We start from the raw sequence: 14,701 nt of genomic DNA, 5'->3' as shown, positions 1-14,701 counted from the left end.
CGGGCGATAAATTTTCCTAGACTTGTTTTTGTTCTACGTATTTGGTTGAATCCGCATTTTCTAATGTCAACATTATAAAAACGGAAAAACTAAATTCTTCTAGTGATGAACATTCTGACCAATGTTTACGATTATCTCTTTCATCGTATAATCCCGACTTATTGACAAATCTGTAGTATCTGTTCCTATTTTTTATATTTGTATATTTTTATACTGAAATATTTAATAGACATTCTATATTTGTAAACGTTATAAGTATATAAAATAATTATTTTCTCCTGCATACGGCTGCTCTAGTATATGATACTATCAATTAATGACATGAATTATGGATATATAGAATATTAAAAGATAAAATTTTATATTTTTAGTAACTTTTCTCTTTTATACACCATTCTAAAAATATTTTATTTTTAAATATAATACGTAATACTTGTTAAAATATGTATACATGATCACCTTTATAAGTGCATAGTGCATTGATAATTATTCATGAAGTCATTTAGTTGTCGCCAACGAGCAATAGAGTAATGGTTTAGTCATTTTTTTCCACTTTACTCCTTTTAAAGTTTACACAAATCTATTTTTGGCACACTTGAAAGCAGCGCTGCACTTCAATGCCAAAGCATTGATCCATGCCAAATGTCTATGATCTAACTATAACAAATTGTGTAAATAAGTTTCAGTACGTATTACATTGTATGTATGCAGTAGCACGTGTAACTTCCACAATAGCTATACTTAGAAGCGACATTGTTCTGACCCCGACACGTGTAATATCATAATATGAAAACTAAGGTTTGTGTTATTGTTTGACTCGAATTAGATTAACGACTTTAGTCTCGCTATCCGTCAGTTAAAGCTAAATATATTTTACACAATTTTATAAAACATTTTTAGGTATTTACAGTTATAACTAATATATTTTCTAGTCACATTAGAAAATTGAAAAATTATATGTGTACAAAGATCCGCTCAGATACTTGGTATAGCAACAGGTTGAAATGATCATTGATCGAACTTGTGAATGTATCATTAGTGCCATCTAGTTTCAATTCATATTCAAAGCAGGTATCCTGTATGCGACGATTTATAATGTCGCTTTAAAGACATTTTAGACAACTCTAGAATACGTATTATGTATTACATAAATTATTATTTAACCAGCACGATATATCAGTGGTATAAATTATTGATTACCAATTGAAAGGTCCAGAGTTCAAATTCTATAAATGTTCAGATTTTTCAATAATTTCTAACGCACCTAGTAATAAATTAATGATGATTGTACACATTCTTATCAGATTAGGTTCTCACCTTCTTAAATATTTTCCCTTGCCGATTTTGATCGCTCAAATCATTGCACTTAGTTGACTAACTCAGATTGTTACGAATCGTTGTTGACATTCAATTTATCTAATTTCTTCTCTTGGAATTTACCGCTGGTGAGTTATCCAGATTGGCGCATGCAGGCACGTGTAAGCAAGGTCAATTCTATGACAATGCCAGATGAACGAGTTGCATAACGAGAGTTCTGGGACCCGGTCTTATTCAAATAAGTTATATAAAAATCTGCGTGTAACCGACTGGGTGTATTGATTAGCCTCTTCTCTTTGTCTGTGATGTAATAAGACGTTACACGGTAACTTTCCTGGTGAAGTATCTATGCGGTAGGTATAGTATGTCGCAGTTATTTCTATACGGATTCTTTGAAAAGTTTAAGTACAGCGTTGAAATCTTAGTTTTAACTCAAAGCTTATATTAAAGTGACCAGACGTCCTTCTTTATCTTCCTCGAATAAAAATTTCCGAGATAGCCTTTTTATTTTTAGTCTCCTCCTTTGATATGTTCAAAATCTATTCACCTTATTTATATGTATAATTGAAGAAGATTCTTTTTTATTTAATTGTGAAATGTTATAATGAAAAATCCTTTAAACACAATTTCTTTAATTTATTCCACAGATGTATCAAAATGTAATGTAAAATGTAAAAATATAATGTTAATAAAAAATAGTAATTGCCGATTTTCATTGAATTTGATTCCTATAAATACTCAATTATTCAAGAAAACCATTTTTTTAATATTATCTGTTGAACAAAAAAAAATTAAAAAAAACTCCCCGGCGGGGAATCGAACCCCGGTCTCCCGCGTGACAGGCGGGGATACTTACCACTATACTACCGAGGATATACGCTACCTGAATCAAATTTACGAATTGGTTGTATCTAATCGAAAAGTAAACACTGATAAATAAATATATGTATGTGAAATCTTTAAAACCTCAATAATATTACTTTGAAGACAAATTCTAATGATTGTTTATTATCTAATCATAAAACGATAATTTTATTAATGATAAATTAAGTTGATAGTTGTGGTTTCTATGTACATATAAATAAATATATTATCTTATATGTATTTCATATAGATTTTTATGTATGTTTCGAGTACATTGCGTAGTTATTTTATAGTTTTTTATAACGTACACACAAAGTGATATCATCAATACTCAATATTATGATTATAACACATTCACTTTCTGTCGTCAACATTAATGAAAAATGTTACTTAACTTTTTGTACTTAACTGTAACTTTATTTATTGCTTAGATTAGCTATCCGTAGATTTTTTTATGTTGTATAATGCTAACAATGCCTTAAAAAGTAATTTACTAATGCATAATTCACACACACTGAGTCATTGCGTTATTGAACCGGCGTGCGTCATACAACAACACCACTTTCGTCGTAGTTCCTTAAACTTTATATTAGATCCAATCAGCTGTTAAGTAATATTACTTTTACAAACATGTGATTTTTTGTTTATCTAGCTAGAATTCCATTAGATTTTCTGAAATTGTATGTTTCAATACTGGCACATGTGTTATTTATATATTATATACTTAATCTAATTGTTTTATTCACAACTAAGGTTTTGTGTATCCATATTTCATAAAACATCATTTTTGTCAAAAATATTTTAATTATACGTTGCTCTAAGCTGCATCACTTGTTGATTCTCAATTCGCCGTTTTTAAACACTTAATTATAAAATAAGTTGTAATTGCAATTTAATCATTGATTATAATAAATACACATATCGCTCGATTTACGCGATTAGAAAAAAAAATTAATACTTCAAATTAAACATGTGTTCCACACGTATAGCGCAGTGATGCATTAAGTTTACACCCACTTCTTGCACTTGATCTACATCTCGAATCTCTCCCACTGCCCATGCAGTGTGTACTCAGATGCATTTTAAAGGGCGCGCCATTTGCTAAAGATTCTGTTTTTCTTTTTTAAATTATGAAGTAAACGTTAAATAGTACATATAAATAAGATTTGATAGTTTTATGCCTAGCTTCGCCCGGAATAAATTCAGACTCATTTTTATTTATTATTTTTATTAATCCTGTTAATAAAAATAATATTTTACAATATTTTTAGTATATTGTCTTCTAGTATTACAGAAGCACGTATCGGTCGTCAGTGCGTCGCTGTTTAGCTCAACTTTTAACTTAAAATTTTAAAGTTGAAAATAGCACAGCTGATGTAGAAACGACCGTGAGAGTGACATGTGCAAATGTCACGTCGCTTCTTTTTAGAATTTGGGGGAGTTTTTATGACAGACAGACAAGTGTATTTTCTGTTTTATAATATAGATTGTAAAAAAGTATTAAATTTACATAAGGCTTGTTTTTAATGCTATGCATTATAAATATGACTTTTCAAAGTATAAATGATGTTTTTTATCATTAAAATTGCAACAGAAAGTATCTCGCAAAAAAGGGCAAACTTAATGTAATGTAGTCGTAAAAATAAATCTTTGAGTCTTTCTTATTTTTATGTCCTAGATATTCTTATCAAATATTGAGAAGCTTAATGGTCTATAATATAAATATAAATTTAACTTGTTGTCGTTTCTTTAAGCTCTTTGCAGCAAAGAAACTGGTTTATAATTTTTTATCATACAGGAAACGAACAAATGTAAGTAATTGAGTCTTTCCTCTAATGTTAGTCGAATCATTTACTTGATTTATAAAAACTTATTTTATTTCATAATTTTGATTGCTGGTTGTATTTATGGAAAGTCAGATCCTTTCATTTAATTTTTGCATTCCATGACAAAAAATCCCTACTGTGGAAAGAATAAGTATTTTTGCATCTAACGAGGCTTAGTTGTGTTTGGTAAAATTGCAACAACTGATATCACAAAACTCCAACTCGTTTTTTCTGTCAATATACTTGAGTGACTAGTGCCGCTCTAAAATTCATTATTTTGTTTAGAAATGCGAGAAAACGAGACGCTTCTTCTTAATAAAAAATGCTTTGTAAATAAAATGTTTATCGGTGGTGTCTGCTATGACCATAATACGCAGAATTTGTTCGTTGAACGAAATAAAATGTTTATTATTATCGCTTAGCGCTTATCTCAAAAACAGGTGTGCGTCGCAAATTTTTGTGAAGTCGTTGATGCAAAATGCAATCAATTTAATAATTCGATCGCGGATAATTTATTTCTAGTTATTTAATTTATATGCAAATCCGCACAAATAAACGCCGATACAGATCTGAACTTAATGTATATCAAATTCGTTTCAATCATTATTACAAAAAAAATCAATAAAATTATGTATTTAAAATGTTCCATAAATTTTGCTAAATTAACTTAATCGCAGCTGACCTTAATTCTGGTGGTTTAAGACCGTTATTTCGAGCAGGTAGCGAAACCAACAAATCTAGCCGTTACGCAGCCAATTGTTTCAGAAACCTTATGAAAGATCCTTAGGTACAGGGTATACAGTTTGAAAAACAACACCTATATATGTATGTATGAGTTTTAATAATTTATGTGCAATAAAACAAACAGCACAATCTGTAAGTCCTTGTTTTGATTTAGTTTGCTATTAAAATTCGCCACGACTTTTCACTCTCGGCGAAGGATCTGCGAAAAAGTTTGTCAAACCCAGTTGCGGCCCTGTATGTCGCTGCACATAAATAGGTGAACAGCTGAGCATCTGTCGAGCGTCCTGGGCGGTGGCTGCAGATCCTGGAATTGCGCATGCGTCCAGCGGCGGCCTAAACAAAAGTGACGCGCAAAAAGTCTCTCTTCCTCCAGCCCTCTCTCTCTCTCTCTCCGTTCTATCTCTCGACCGGTGGTGGCCTTGTCCGTGTCTACTTTTCCTCTAATCTTCGCTTATCTCCGAATGGCTCATACGTGTAATTTACTTACACAAGTGAACAATTTCCACATTTTGCGTCGCGTCGCACAAGAGTTAATTGAGCGAATTGTATAAATTAAAAAACATTGTTTTAACCTTTTAGGGTCGTGCCTAATGACGCACGTGAGGCAGCCGATGAAAGGTGGGGTGTCGAGGCCTGTGGGTTGAGAATGAAACGATCAATGATCGTCAAATGTATGTACTTTCAACTTTCACACTAAAGACTTACACAATAGACTAATCTCTAATGGGATTGTGACTCTATAAGCTGGATTGATATAATATATTGCTAACGTCAACCAGTTGCAGCTTAAGGTTGGACATTGGAGCGCAATGTATATGGGTGATTTTATTTGTTGGATTGTAGAGACCTTCAGTCGCTGTCAGGCAGTAAAAATAGTCAGAATCGCTTTTGTAATATAATATCAATCTCCAATAAAACTTTTATTTTTATGAAGGCTTCTAGCTCTTAGTATGACTAAATAAAAAATACATACCAGAACGATATACCAGTGGTATAGTCTGTGACTAATACCTGGAATACCTGGGTTCGAATCCCATATGAAACTTTGTATTTTTCAATTGCATTTGAAATTTGTTTAACCTTTTTAAATTGTTTCAAAAACGTGATATCTGAATGTCGTTTGTTCTCTAAGGGCGCCTCTCTCCGTGAATGCAGCTTTAGAGGCTGTAGTCTCTGGATGCGCTAATGAGAACCCTTCACATGAGAATCATCTGTGTGGGCCCAACCAGCTAAGGGCGAAGGCCCGGCGTTGATCCATCAGCAGAATAGAGCTTTCTATGGAGGTTTGACAAGATAAGGGCAAAGCCCCGACGTCAAGCCCGAAAGCGTAAATGCAATATTTGATGCGCTGGGACATGACTTAAATACGGTAAAGAAGCCATACTCAGCTGTTGGATTTACATCAAATAAAACTATTATGATTAATCAACTTCAGGAGTTCGAAACTTTAAATGGTAACCCCTGCCATACTTATTGACATTTACATAATGGATTAAAAGTAAATTTGACTGAGTGCCTGATGAATTTTATATATTAATCAGAATTTTCCAATATTAATAACTACAGCAACTTATTTCTGAAATTTAAACTTTGAAAATAGAAATTTAACTTTTACATGTACATGAAAAATTATTTTGAATTGCTATTGAATGTATGTATAAATCATATAATACAATCTAAATCCAAAATCAAAATATCGAGGTAACTGTGTTTGTTATCGTGCATACCATTGATGGTTTTCCTAAATGGCATTATAATTGACCACCTATTTGCAAACATTAGAATACATTTTATATATTACATAAAAAAAAAAAACTTTAGAGATTATTTTATATTTATTAGAGTTTAAAATTTCATTAAAAAATTGCAGTGAGCGGCGTAAATATTTCTTTACAAATAATTATATCATCATTTTTGCGCAGCGCGACCATTCTTAGAGAAAATTGCAGCTTATGAATAAATTAGCATAAAGTTTTGTAATGCGCTACCAAATGAACCTGTGATTTGATCAGGCGCGTACGGTTAGATACATTCCCTTTGTATGGATACAAAATATGGAAAGATAAGAAGCTACAATTTAATTTACGATTTGTTTACAATATTACGATTTTAAATGAGAAAGAATCTAAATCGAATTTTGACCAATAGGAAAGCGCAAAAAACAATTATCGCTTCTCAGAAGTCAAAAATCCACGTCAAAAGCAATAAAATCGTGCCGTCGCCGTCGCAGTGGGAACGCTCGTTGCCGAGTAAGCACTAGACATTTTATTTAACTGCCATTTTTATTTAAAAAAATGGTAAAGAACATTAATTGGTTGCAAATATTTTTAATATTATTTTTACACGGCTTTGGCCGCGTAGCGCTATTTGTAAACGTTTTATTTTAAATTGAAATTTTATTATTAAAAAATACACTTGCACTGTAATTCTCAAACTGTTTTATAAACTCTGTTTATTAAGTTGATTCATTTAGACGACATATCCGTTGCTGTAATTGTAACGTAAAACAAGTTCAAACTCCAAACTTCTTTATTCAACGTTCCACTCCAATCATAAAATCTACATAAACGCAATCATATTTCCCAATTTATCGCGTAACAAAATCATAATTTTCGTTTAACTCAATTTAGATTTACACTTTGTGTAGCACTTCTCACGAGCACATCACGTAACCGACTAGAAGCGTGTGAAGCTGTATACTAGAACGAAATATGCTCACGTTCTTATTAAACTTTCTTCTCACATCCATATGAAGTCTTCCATTTGTGTTACGAACCCGTATAGTAATATAAATAATTATATTCCCTCCGTTTAGATCAACTTCTGATACATAGCATTTCCCTATAAGAGTACACAATGTAGCTACAGTTGATAAAAGATTAAGAATCACGATCATGGGTATCTGGACAATGTTCAACCCCATTCACACGTTTGTTCGGCTAATGTTTTGTAACTGTGAAATTAAAGCTTAAATTAAAATTAAACAATGTCAATTCAGCTTTGAAGAAAAATATCTTTCAATGTAAATCTGATTAATTTTCTTTCAAATCAGATTCCTACTAGATATTTTATTCTCCCAGAAAATCAATACGTAGTATTATATGACTAGTACTTTATGAACGTGTATGGTAATTAGCGTTGTTGATAAATGTACCTATTCATTTGGTTTCGTTCTAAGTAGAGACCGCTAATGAAGGTATTATTTTGTAATATAATGGACTTTATTCATCGGGTGTGTCATTAAATGGAGGTAATTCTTGTGGATGGTAAGGTATATGATGTAATACAGGTGCGGCAAAATCTAACGATTTTCAAGAGTATGTAAATATGTATGTTTTTGATTTATTTTTCTTTGGGTAACTCCAAAGGATTTGCGCGATATTTGTGCTAGGCGCTCTCGTTCACTTTAATTATAAATTACAAAGATATATAAATCATTTGTGATTCACAGCAGTTGAAATATGACCGTACAATTTGTGCGATAAATGGATAATATGATACAGATACGTGCTGTGTTGTTTTCGTCATTGTACTGCCTCGAAACTATTGCAGATTCAATGTGACTGCGTGGCTGGACCAGATCGGATGAACGAAGTGGGTGCAGCAAAATCTGTTCTTCTAAGTTGTGGTCTGTCGATTCAAGTCCTTCTTATCGGAAATATATTGCGATTTTATTAGTCACGTCATACTTTTTATGAAAGAAATGCCTCCAATTCGTAGAACTTAATACAATTAAATCACCTGTACAGCTGACATTGTTACTTTTGCATTTTGCACCACTATATGATTACTTATTCCGCACGCAACAAGTACAGGTGTATAAAGTATTTAACATTTGTACAGTGTTTGGTAAAAAATAATTATGAAATGTGTACTAATACCGAGATCCCTGGATTGGATTCCTTAATCCCAACATATTTATATAGGGCAGCGCTGTCCAACTTCTTTAATCTACGGGCCATTTTTTCATTTCCAACATTTTTAGGTCCAAAAAATGTTTTTCTCAGCAACAATGATTTTTGCTGTTATGCAAAAGATTTTTTTTTGAGAAAAAGTCGAGGTGATCTACTTTTTTAGCTATTTTTAAAAACTTCAATTTTAAAATCTTGAATTGGTTCACAGGCCGCCAGTTGGAAAGCGCTGATATAGGGGAAGCCCACTAAGGCGTGATGCTCAAAATTTTAATAAATAAATAAAATATTTTTATTTAGTACAAATTAACAATCCAAATTTAAAATGAATATTGGCCGAGAATAATTTTAAATGAATTAAGGAAGGAAGTAGTGCAACTACAGTAACAAAATCATATGTTTATTATACAAACACTAAAAATTTTCATTTCGTGAATTTATCCTTGAAAGATGAGTACTGTTATAGCACATCCCCATGAAGTAGAGATGGTGTCAATGCTCAATGTTTGGGTGCCGCATTTGTCACAAAAAAATAAAGAACAGGTTGAATCGTTATACGCCAAGCACAATCAGGAGCCATTCTTGTATCGCATTATTACGAAAACGACACTAAAGGACCCCTTTCTAACACCCAAATGAAAGTTGTGTTAAAACATATACTATTCTTAAATGTCTACGAAATTCAATTTGATAGTTGAGAAACGTCCATTTGCTGTCAAAAATTAATTAATCTAATGAAAATTCTAAAACTGTAATTAGTTTTAGAACTTTCATTAGGTTAGATTTGAAGAGCAAATGGACGTTTCGCAACTGGAAAATTAAGTTTCATAGGCATTTTAGAGCAGCATATTAGTGCATATCAGTTAAATTATAATTCGCTAGTAGAAATATTTATCTACTGGTGAAAATGAATTTGAACTTCACTAGTGAAAATATAACTTCACCGAAAAATGCACATTCACTGTAACATTTATACATCACATGTAAATAAATATTGATAAGTACGTAATTGTATTGAAAATTAAAATCATATAATTTGACAAGCACCTGCCGGATATTATTTTTTCACTGGTAAAAATATATCTACCAGGAAAAATGTATTCCAATATAATTTCACTGAGAGGATATATTTAAAAAAATATTTTTGAATTAGATTGATTTCATTAAAATTCATAGTATTTCATTAAATGACATACATTTTTCTGGCCATATTCAAGGTGAGAAAAATGGAGCCCTCTCTCCAAATGTCATCCCAGGTTAAAGGGTCGGTGCAGAATGCGATGGAATGCTTTGCATATATCCAACGACATATACCAAGCAACTCACAAATAAGCATTCTATATACGTCGTCTACAATTTTAATGATTTTTGTATTATCATTCACATACACAGTTTAAGTAAATTTTTAATAAACTAAAACAGACATTTTTCCGCTTCTAATTATAATATTAGCCATACGATCAGGAACAACTGTAAGGGACATTAGACTTCTAAAGGGTGTGCAAGCCCAAAGATTTAATTTCACCAGGAATATATTCCTTTTAAACACTTTTCTCATAAATTGACATAGGACTACTACTTCGCTTCTGACTTGGAATAAAGAGTTCAACCGAACTCGCACCAAGTGGAGCCATGCCAAATCAACAGCGGCAATTGCAGTTCTTATAATAGTTTTTTTAATATTCTGTGTGGGCCTATTGTTTTATTTAATGTAGCCAAAACTAGACGACACTCAAATAACACGGACGTAACGGTGGCGGGTGGCAGCACATTCTTTTGGCTGACCGCGACGAGAGTTTGCCGACCGGGGCGGCGGTGCCTCGTTCGTCGATCACTCACATAATAATATATATTAAATTTAAAATATAACATGCAAGTAAATTGTAAACTTTCAACAAAATACTACTGCAGCCGCTTAGTCTGTGTGTAATTGCCACTCGTCACCACCCATCCGCCAAATTCCTACATTGTTTTACTATTAAAGTCATGTTATTGAATGCATTGTAGGTTTTGTTCTACAAATTATTATCTGATAACGTTATATCCAGCCCGGATTTAAATTTATTGCTGTCCGTGATTGTTGACTTACTTCCTCCTCTCGACATGTCTAAGTCACACAAGTTTATTTGAAATAGTGTAAGTTTACAAATTGAAAGATCATCAAAGTGCATCTTCTTAACCCGAGGTCAAGTTCGTTACTAAGTGCGCTGACGCTCTGGAACACCGCGCCGATTCGGTCTGCCGCAGTCTGAATCCATCAAAACACCGCCGGCCTGCGTGTTGCGATCGATCGCGCTCCGTTTTGGACCTTCTCAAATGCCGTACGTATGCCGTTTATCACGACGAATTAAATGAACAGATGCTTAGTTACGCAAGAATAAGAAGCATAAAGAAAGAGGTGGAAAAATAAGCATGTCAGGTGAACTCGCTCTTGTTATTGAGGAATTTTATGCATAACTAATACTTTAATGATATATAATCTCAAGAGAAGCATATTATGTATATGCGGTATCTTGACTGTACTGTTCTTTGGTTAGTTCCTGAAGAAACATATTTAATGCCAAAAGGCTTTAAATACAGAAACATATTGAATCATGATTCCTACCGTGCAATCAAGTATTCCCCAATAAGCGATCCGCCATCGTCTAATTGTAATATATTAATGTGACGCAGTGGTTTTATTTGGCTCTTTACAAAGTTTCGCTGGCGACCTGTTTTTGCTTCCAAGTCAAGAAGAGCCAACAATTTTTAGTGTAATACAATATATACAATTACTATGTTGTTCGTGAAAAATATCAACTACATATAAATTGTATATTTCAATGGTGAAACATTGCGAAACTCGCTGGCTTGTCCGATCTATAATATTATAGCAGTGGTAGCCAAGACCTCGACTGCAAATATATTTAAGGAATTAGCTATTATATTATTAGAATAAGCAAAATGTCGCAGTAAAATAATTACAAAAAATAATATTAGGACTGCAGGTGTTTTAGAAATAAATTTTAAATATACATAAATATGTATATTTCTCACATTTTGAGAGGTATCAATATTTATAGAGAAGCAAATAATCTTTTGTGGAGACCATCGACTATTTATGCATTGGCAGTGAGAAAAAAACTCGCATAAAACGCGTTAAAAGCGCAATAAATAAAAATTCCATTTGTCTTTACGACCAGCCAAATAAATTTTATACGTAACAATAATAGATTTTGAGGGATGAGATTGAAATATTCTTAACAGCCATTTGGGAAATTTACAAATATAATGTTATATTATATTAAATTGACAAAAAGAGCGAGGTTCGTCAAGAACTTACACCTGATATCACTTATTTGGGACACAAGTTATCTGAAGTCCCACCAAGTGAAGCTACGCCGCCCATCAACAGAGATGGAGACCGAGCAAGCGCTTCCCTCTTCACGTCAACCCTGGTCTAGCAACGACTAAATTCTTTAGTCCCAGACAAGGGCAATAAAATATCAAGTATATATGTTACAGTAATGCGTATTACCAGTGAAGTTATATTTTCACTAGTATCTTATATATAATTGTTCTAATCCGCTTCCGCCGTCGCTTCCGGACGCGCATAACTTTAAACGAAACATTCTCCGTTCAATTATCTACTCTGTAAATCGTATCGCTTTGTATTAACAGTGTGTAACAATACACGTAAACAAAGGAAATATATTTAATTATAATAATAAATAATAATAAAAATTAAAATTGAATTTGTTCCGATTGATTTTCGAGCCGCCGGTAATGCGTTCTGTTGTTTCGACCAATCAAAAATAAGCATTCAAATATTCAAATAGCGTCGACCAATGAAAAATAAGCATTCAAATTCAAATAGATAGTACCGTGACAACACTTTTAAATAATTATTATTTAATAATAAAATTTTGCTACGCGACAATAATTTTCATTAATTCGTCATTTGACTGAATAAAAATGAAATATATACATAATGTGTTGAGGATTAGAAGAATACATTGATTAAACTAGATAAACAATCATAAAATAATCTTCGTAATGAAATTTTCAAATTTTGAATTCCCGGCGACGGGCTCCGAGGCCTAAAAGTGAGTTTTTGCTTTTATAAATAATCGGATTGCAAATTAACTAGGTGTGTTATATAACTATGAAAATTAAATATATACATAATGTGTTTAGGATAAGAAGAATACATTGATTAAATTAGATAAACAATCATAAAACAATCTTTGTAATGAAATCTTCAAATTTTGAAATCCCGTCGCCGGGCTCCGAGGCCGAAAAGTGAGTTTTTATAATAATATCACATAAACATTATCATTGCTTTCCGATTTTATACACATATACGTTAGATTTTAAGAATTTTAAATTAACCAGTTATGTTTTAAACATGAACGTGTAATATATCCTTAGTATGTGAGGATTGAAAGTTAATGTCGATCAAATCGGCGCTGTCGGACAGCTTATAAATGTGTAGTTTCTTGGATGTTATCTAATAAACGACATTTTACAATGATTATAAATATGTGATTGCATACCTGGAATAATCGATAGCCAAAATATCTAAGAGTGGGTTATTTTTAATTCCGATGTGGCAAAATATGTACAATTTTTGTTCTGTGCCATCATTCCTCTTTCTGAATAGCCAAATTTAAGATATTCAGTTACATCAAACTTATGTAGTATGTTCTTTATAAAAAGATAATACTTGCTGACAGTGACTTCAACATGAGAAGATTAACTCTTTGTTTATATATACCAATTCTACGTTGTAGCCATATAGGTCATCAAATTGTTCCATCATTGCTTCTGAAAAATAATTAAGAAACAATAAGACTTTTATCAAGAGTAAACATTGAACACATTATTACTACTAATATAATCTATAAATTAAATTTAAACGACAACCGAAGAACAAAATTGATGGATGTACTGTAGAGGATTAAACACGTAGATTGGCATCTCTTCATCTTCTACAAAATGGTCACAATATGTCATATATTTTTTATTATTACTAGCATTGTAATATGTTTAATTAACTTCGGTATGTATACCTTTAATTGCCAAATCACCGCTGTTTGTCTTTTAATATTAGATCCTGGAAAGTCAATAGTAATTTTGTTAGAATAACCGTGTTATATTATTAATTTATAACCAAACACTTACTGGCACACCCACAATTTATAGTTTTGTCTATAATTTCAAATGCTGCATCACTTGCATCATCTTCAATTGTCACTTTATAAGGAAAGTGCCGCGATTACAACATAATTCGCAGCGGGTGCAGCGGCTAGCGAGCGCTTACCAGATGTGACAGCTGTCAGATGTAAGCAAATTTGGGAAGTCCCGCGCTTGAGAACGAACTAAATTGATTTTAACGAACGAAATTGATTTTAACGATTTAAATTGTATAACATATACTAAAATATGTATAAAAATCATAAAATACTAAAAAAAATGTTTTTTTAGTTTATAGATTTAAAATATAATATAAATAATGTGGATATGTATTAGCTTCTCTATACAGAAAAAATATGTACCTAAATTTTGGCGAACGTTGGCAATTAAAAGTTTTAGTTTTTAGAGAATTTTTAAAACTTTGCTTTAAAAAATATTTTCAACAAAAAGGGGCAAAGTTTCAAAATAAGTACTCTTCATTACCAACCAACTAATATTGCAAAAATCCCTCTTACTGACGCCTTTGAAAGTAAACTACACAAAAATGTATAACACTAATTTAAGTATTTTTTAAATTAAAAGTTTCAGAATAAAATTTCAAGATTTATTCAAAATATTTTTTTCAACATTAAAAATATTTTTTATTTTATTATGGATTTTAAATATTATTAATTTATTATAGATTTTAAATATCTTTAGCTTATTATTAATTTTAAATATAGTGAAAACTTTTAACACTCATTAATTATTAAAATATATAATGCTGCGCAGAAAAACATTTACTTTAAAAAATATGTAAATCAAAATATTTTTTAATCAAAAAAGACAAAGGTTTCAAAATTATTAATATTTTTAAAGCGCACT

General features: G+C 31.7%; 1 long non-coding RNA gene and 1 other non-coding gene across 5 annotated transcripts; both read right to left on the bottom strand.

Annotated features, from left to right (window-relative positions):
- Positions 1-2,118: 2,118 nt before the first annotated feature.
- On the bottom strand, positions 2,119-2,190 carry TRNAD-GUC (transfer RNA aspartic acid (anticodon GUC)). The gene has a single exon. It is a non-coding gene; the product is annotated as a tRNA-Asp (tRNA).
- Positions 2,191-12,207: 10,017 nt separating this feature from the next.
- Positions 12,208-14,019, bottom strand: LOC148233348 (uncharacterized). 4 transcript variants are annotated; one of them, XR_015810414.1, is made up of 3 exons: positions 13,826-14,019; positions 13,714-13,757; positions 12,208-13,632 (listed from the first exon to the last, which is right to left on the bottom strand). It is a non-coding gene; the product is annotated as an uncharacterized LOC148233348 (long non-coding RNA). The 4 variants fall into 4 exon arrangements; XR_015810416.1 differs by having other exon boundaries at positions 12,208-13,468; XR_015810415.1 differs by having other exon boundaries at positions 13,838-14,019.
- Positions 14,020-14,701: the final 682 nt, after the last annotated feature.

This window comes from Plectrocnemia conspersa, unplaced genomic scaffold (genome assembly GCF_051122295.1).
Source record: "Plectrocnemia conspersa isolate PC_06_02 unplaced genomic scaffold, ASM5112229v1 ptg000008l, whole genome shotgun sequence".
NCBI lineage: Eukaryota > Metazoa > Arthropoda > Insecta > Trichoptera > Polycentropodidae > Plectrocnemia > Plectrocnemia conspersa.
The sequence above is the reverse complement of the archived record's forward strand: the minus strand, read 5'-3'. Positions and strand labels throughout refer to the sequence as shown.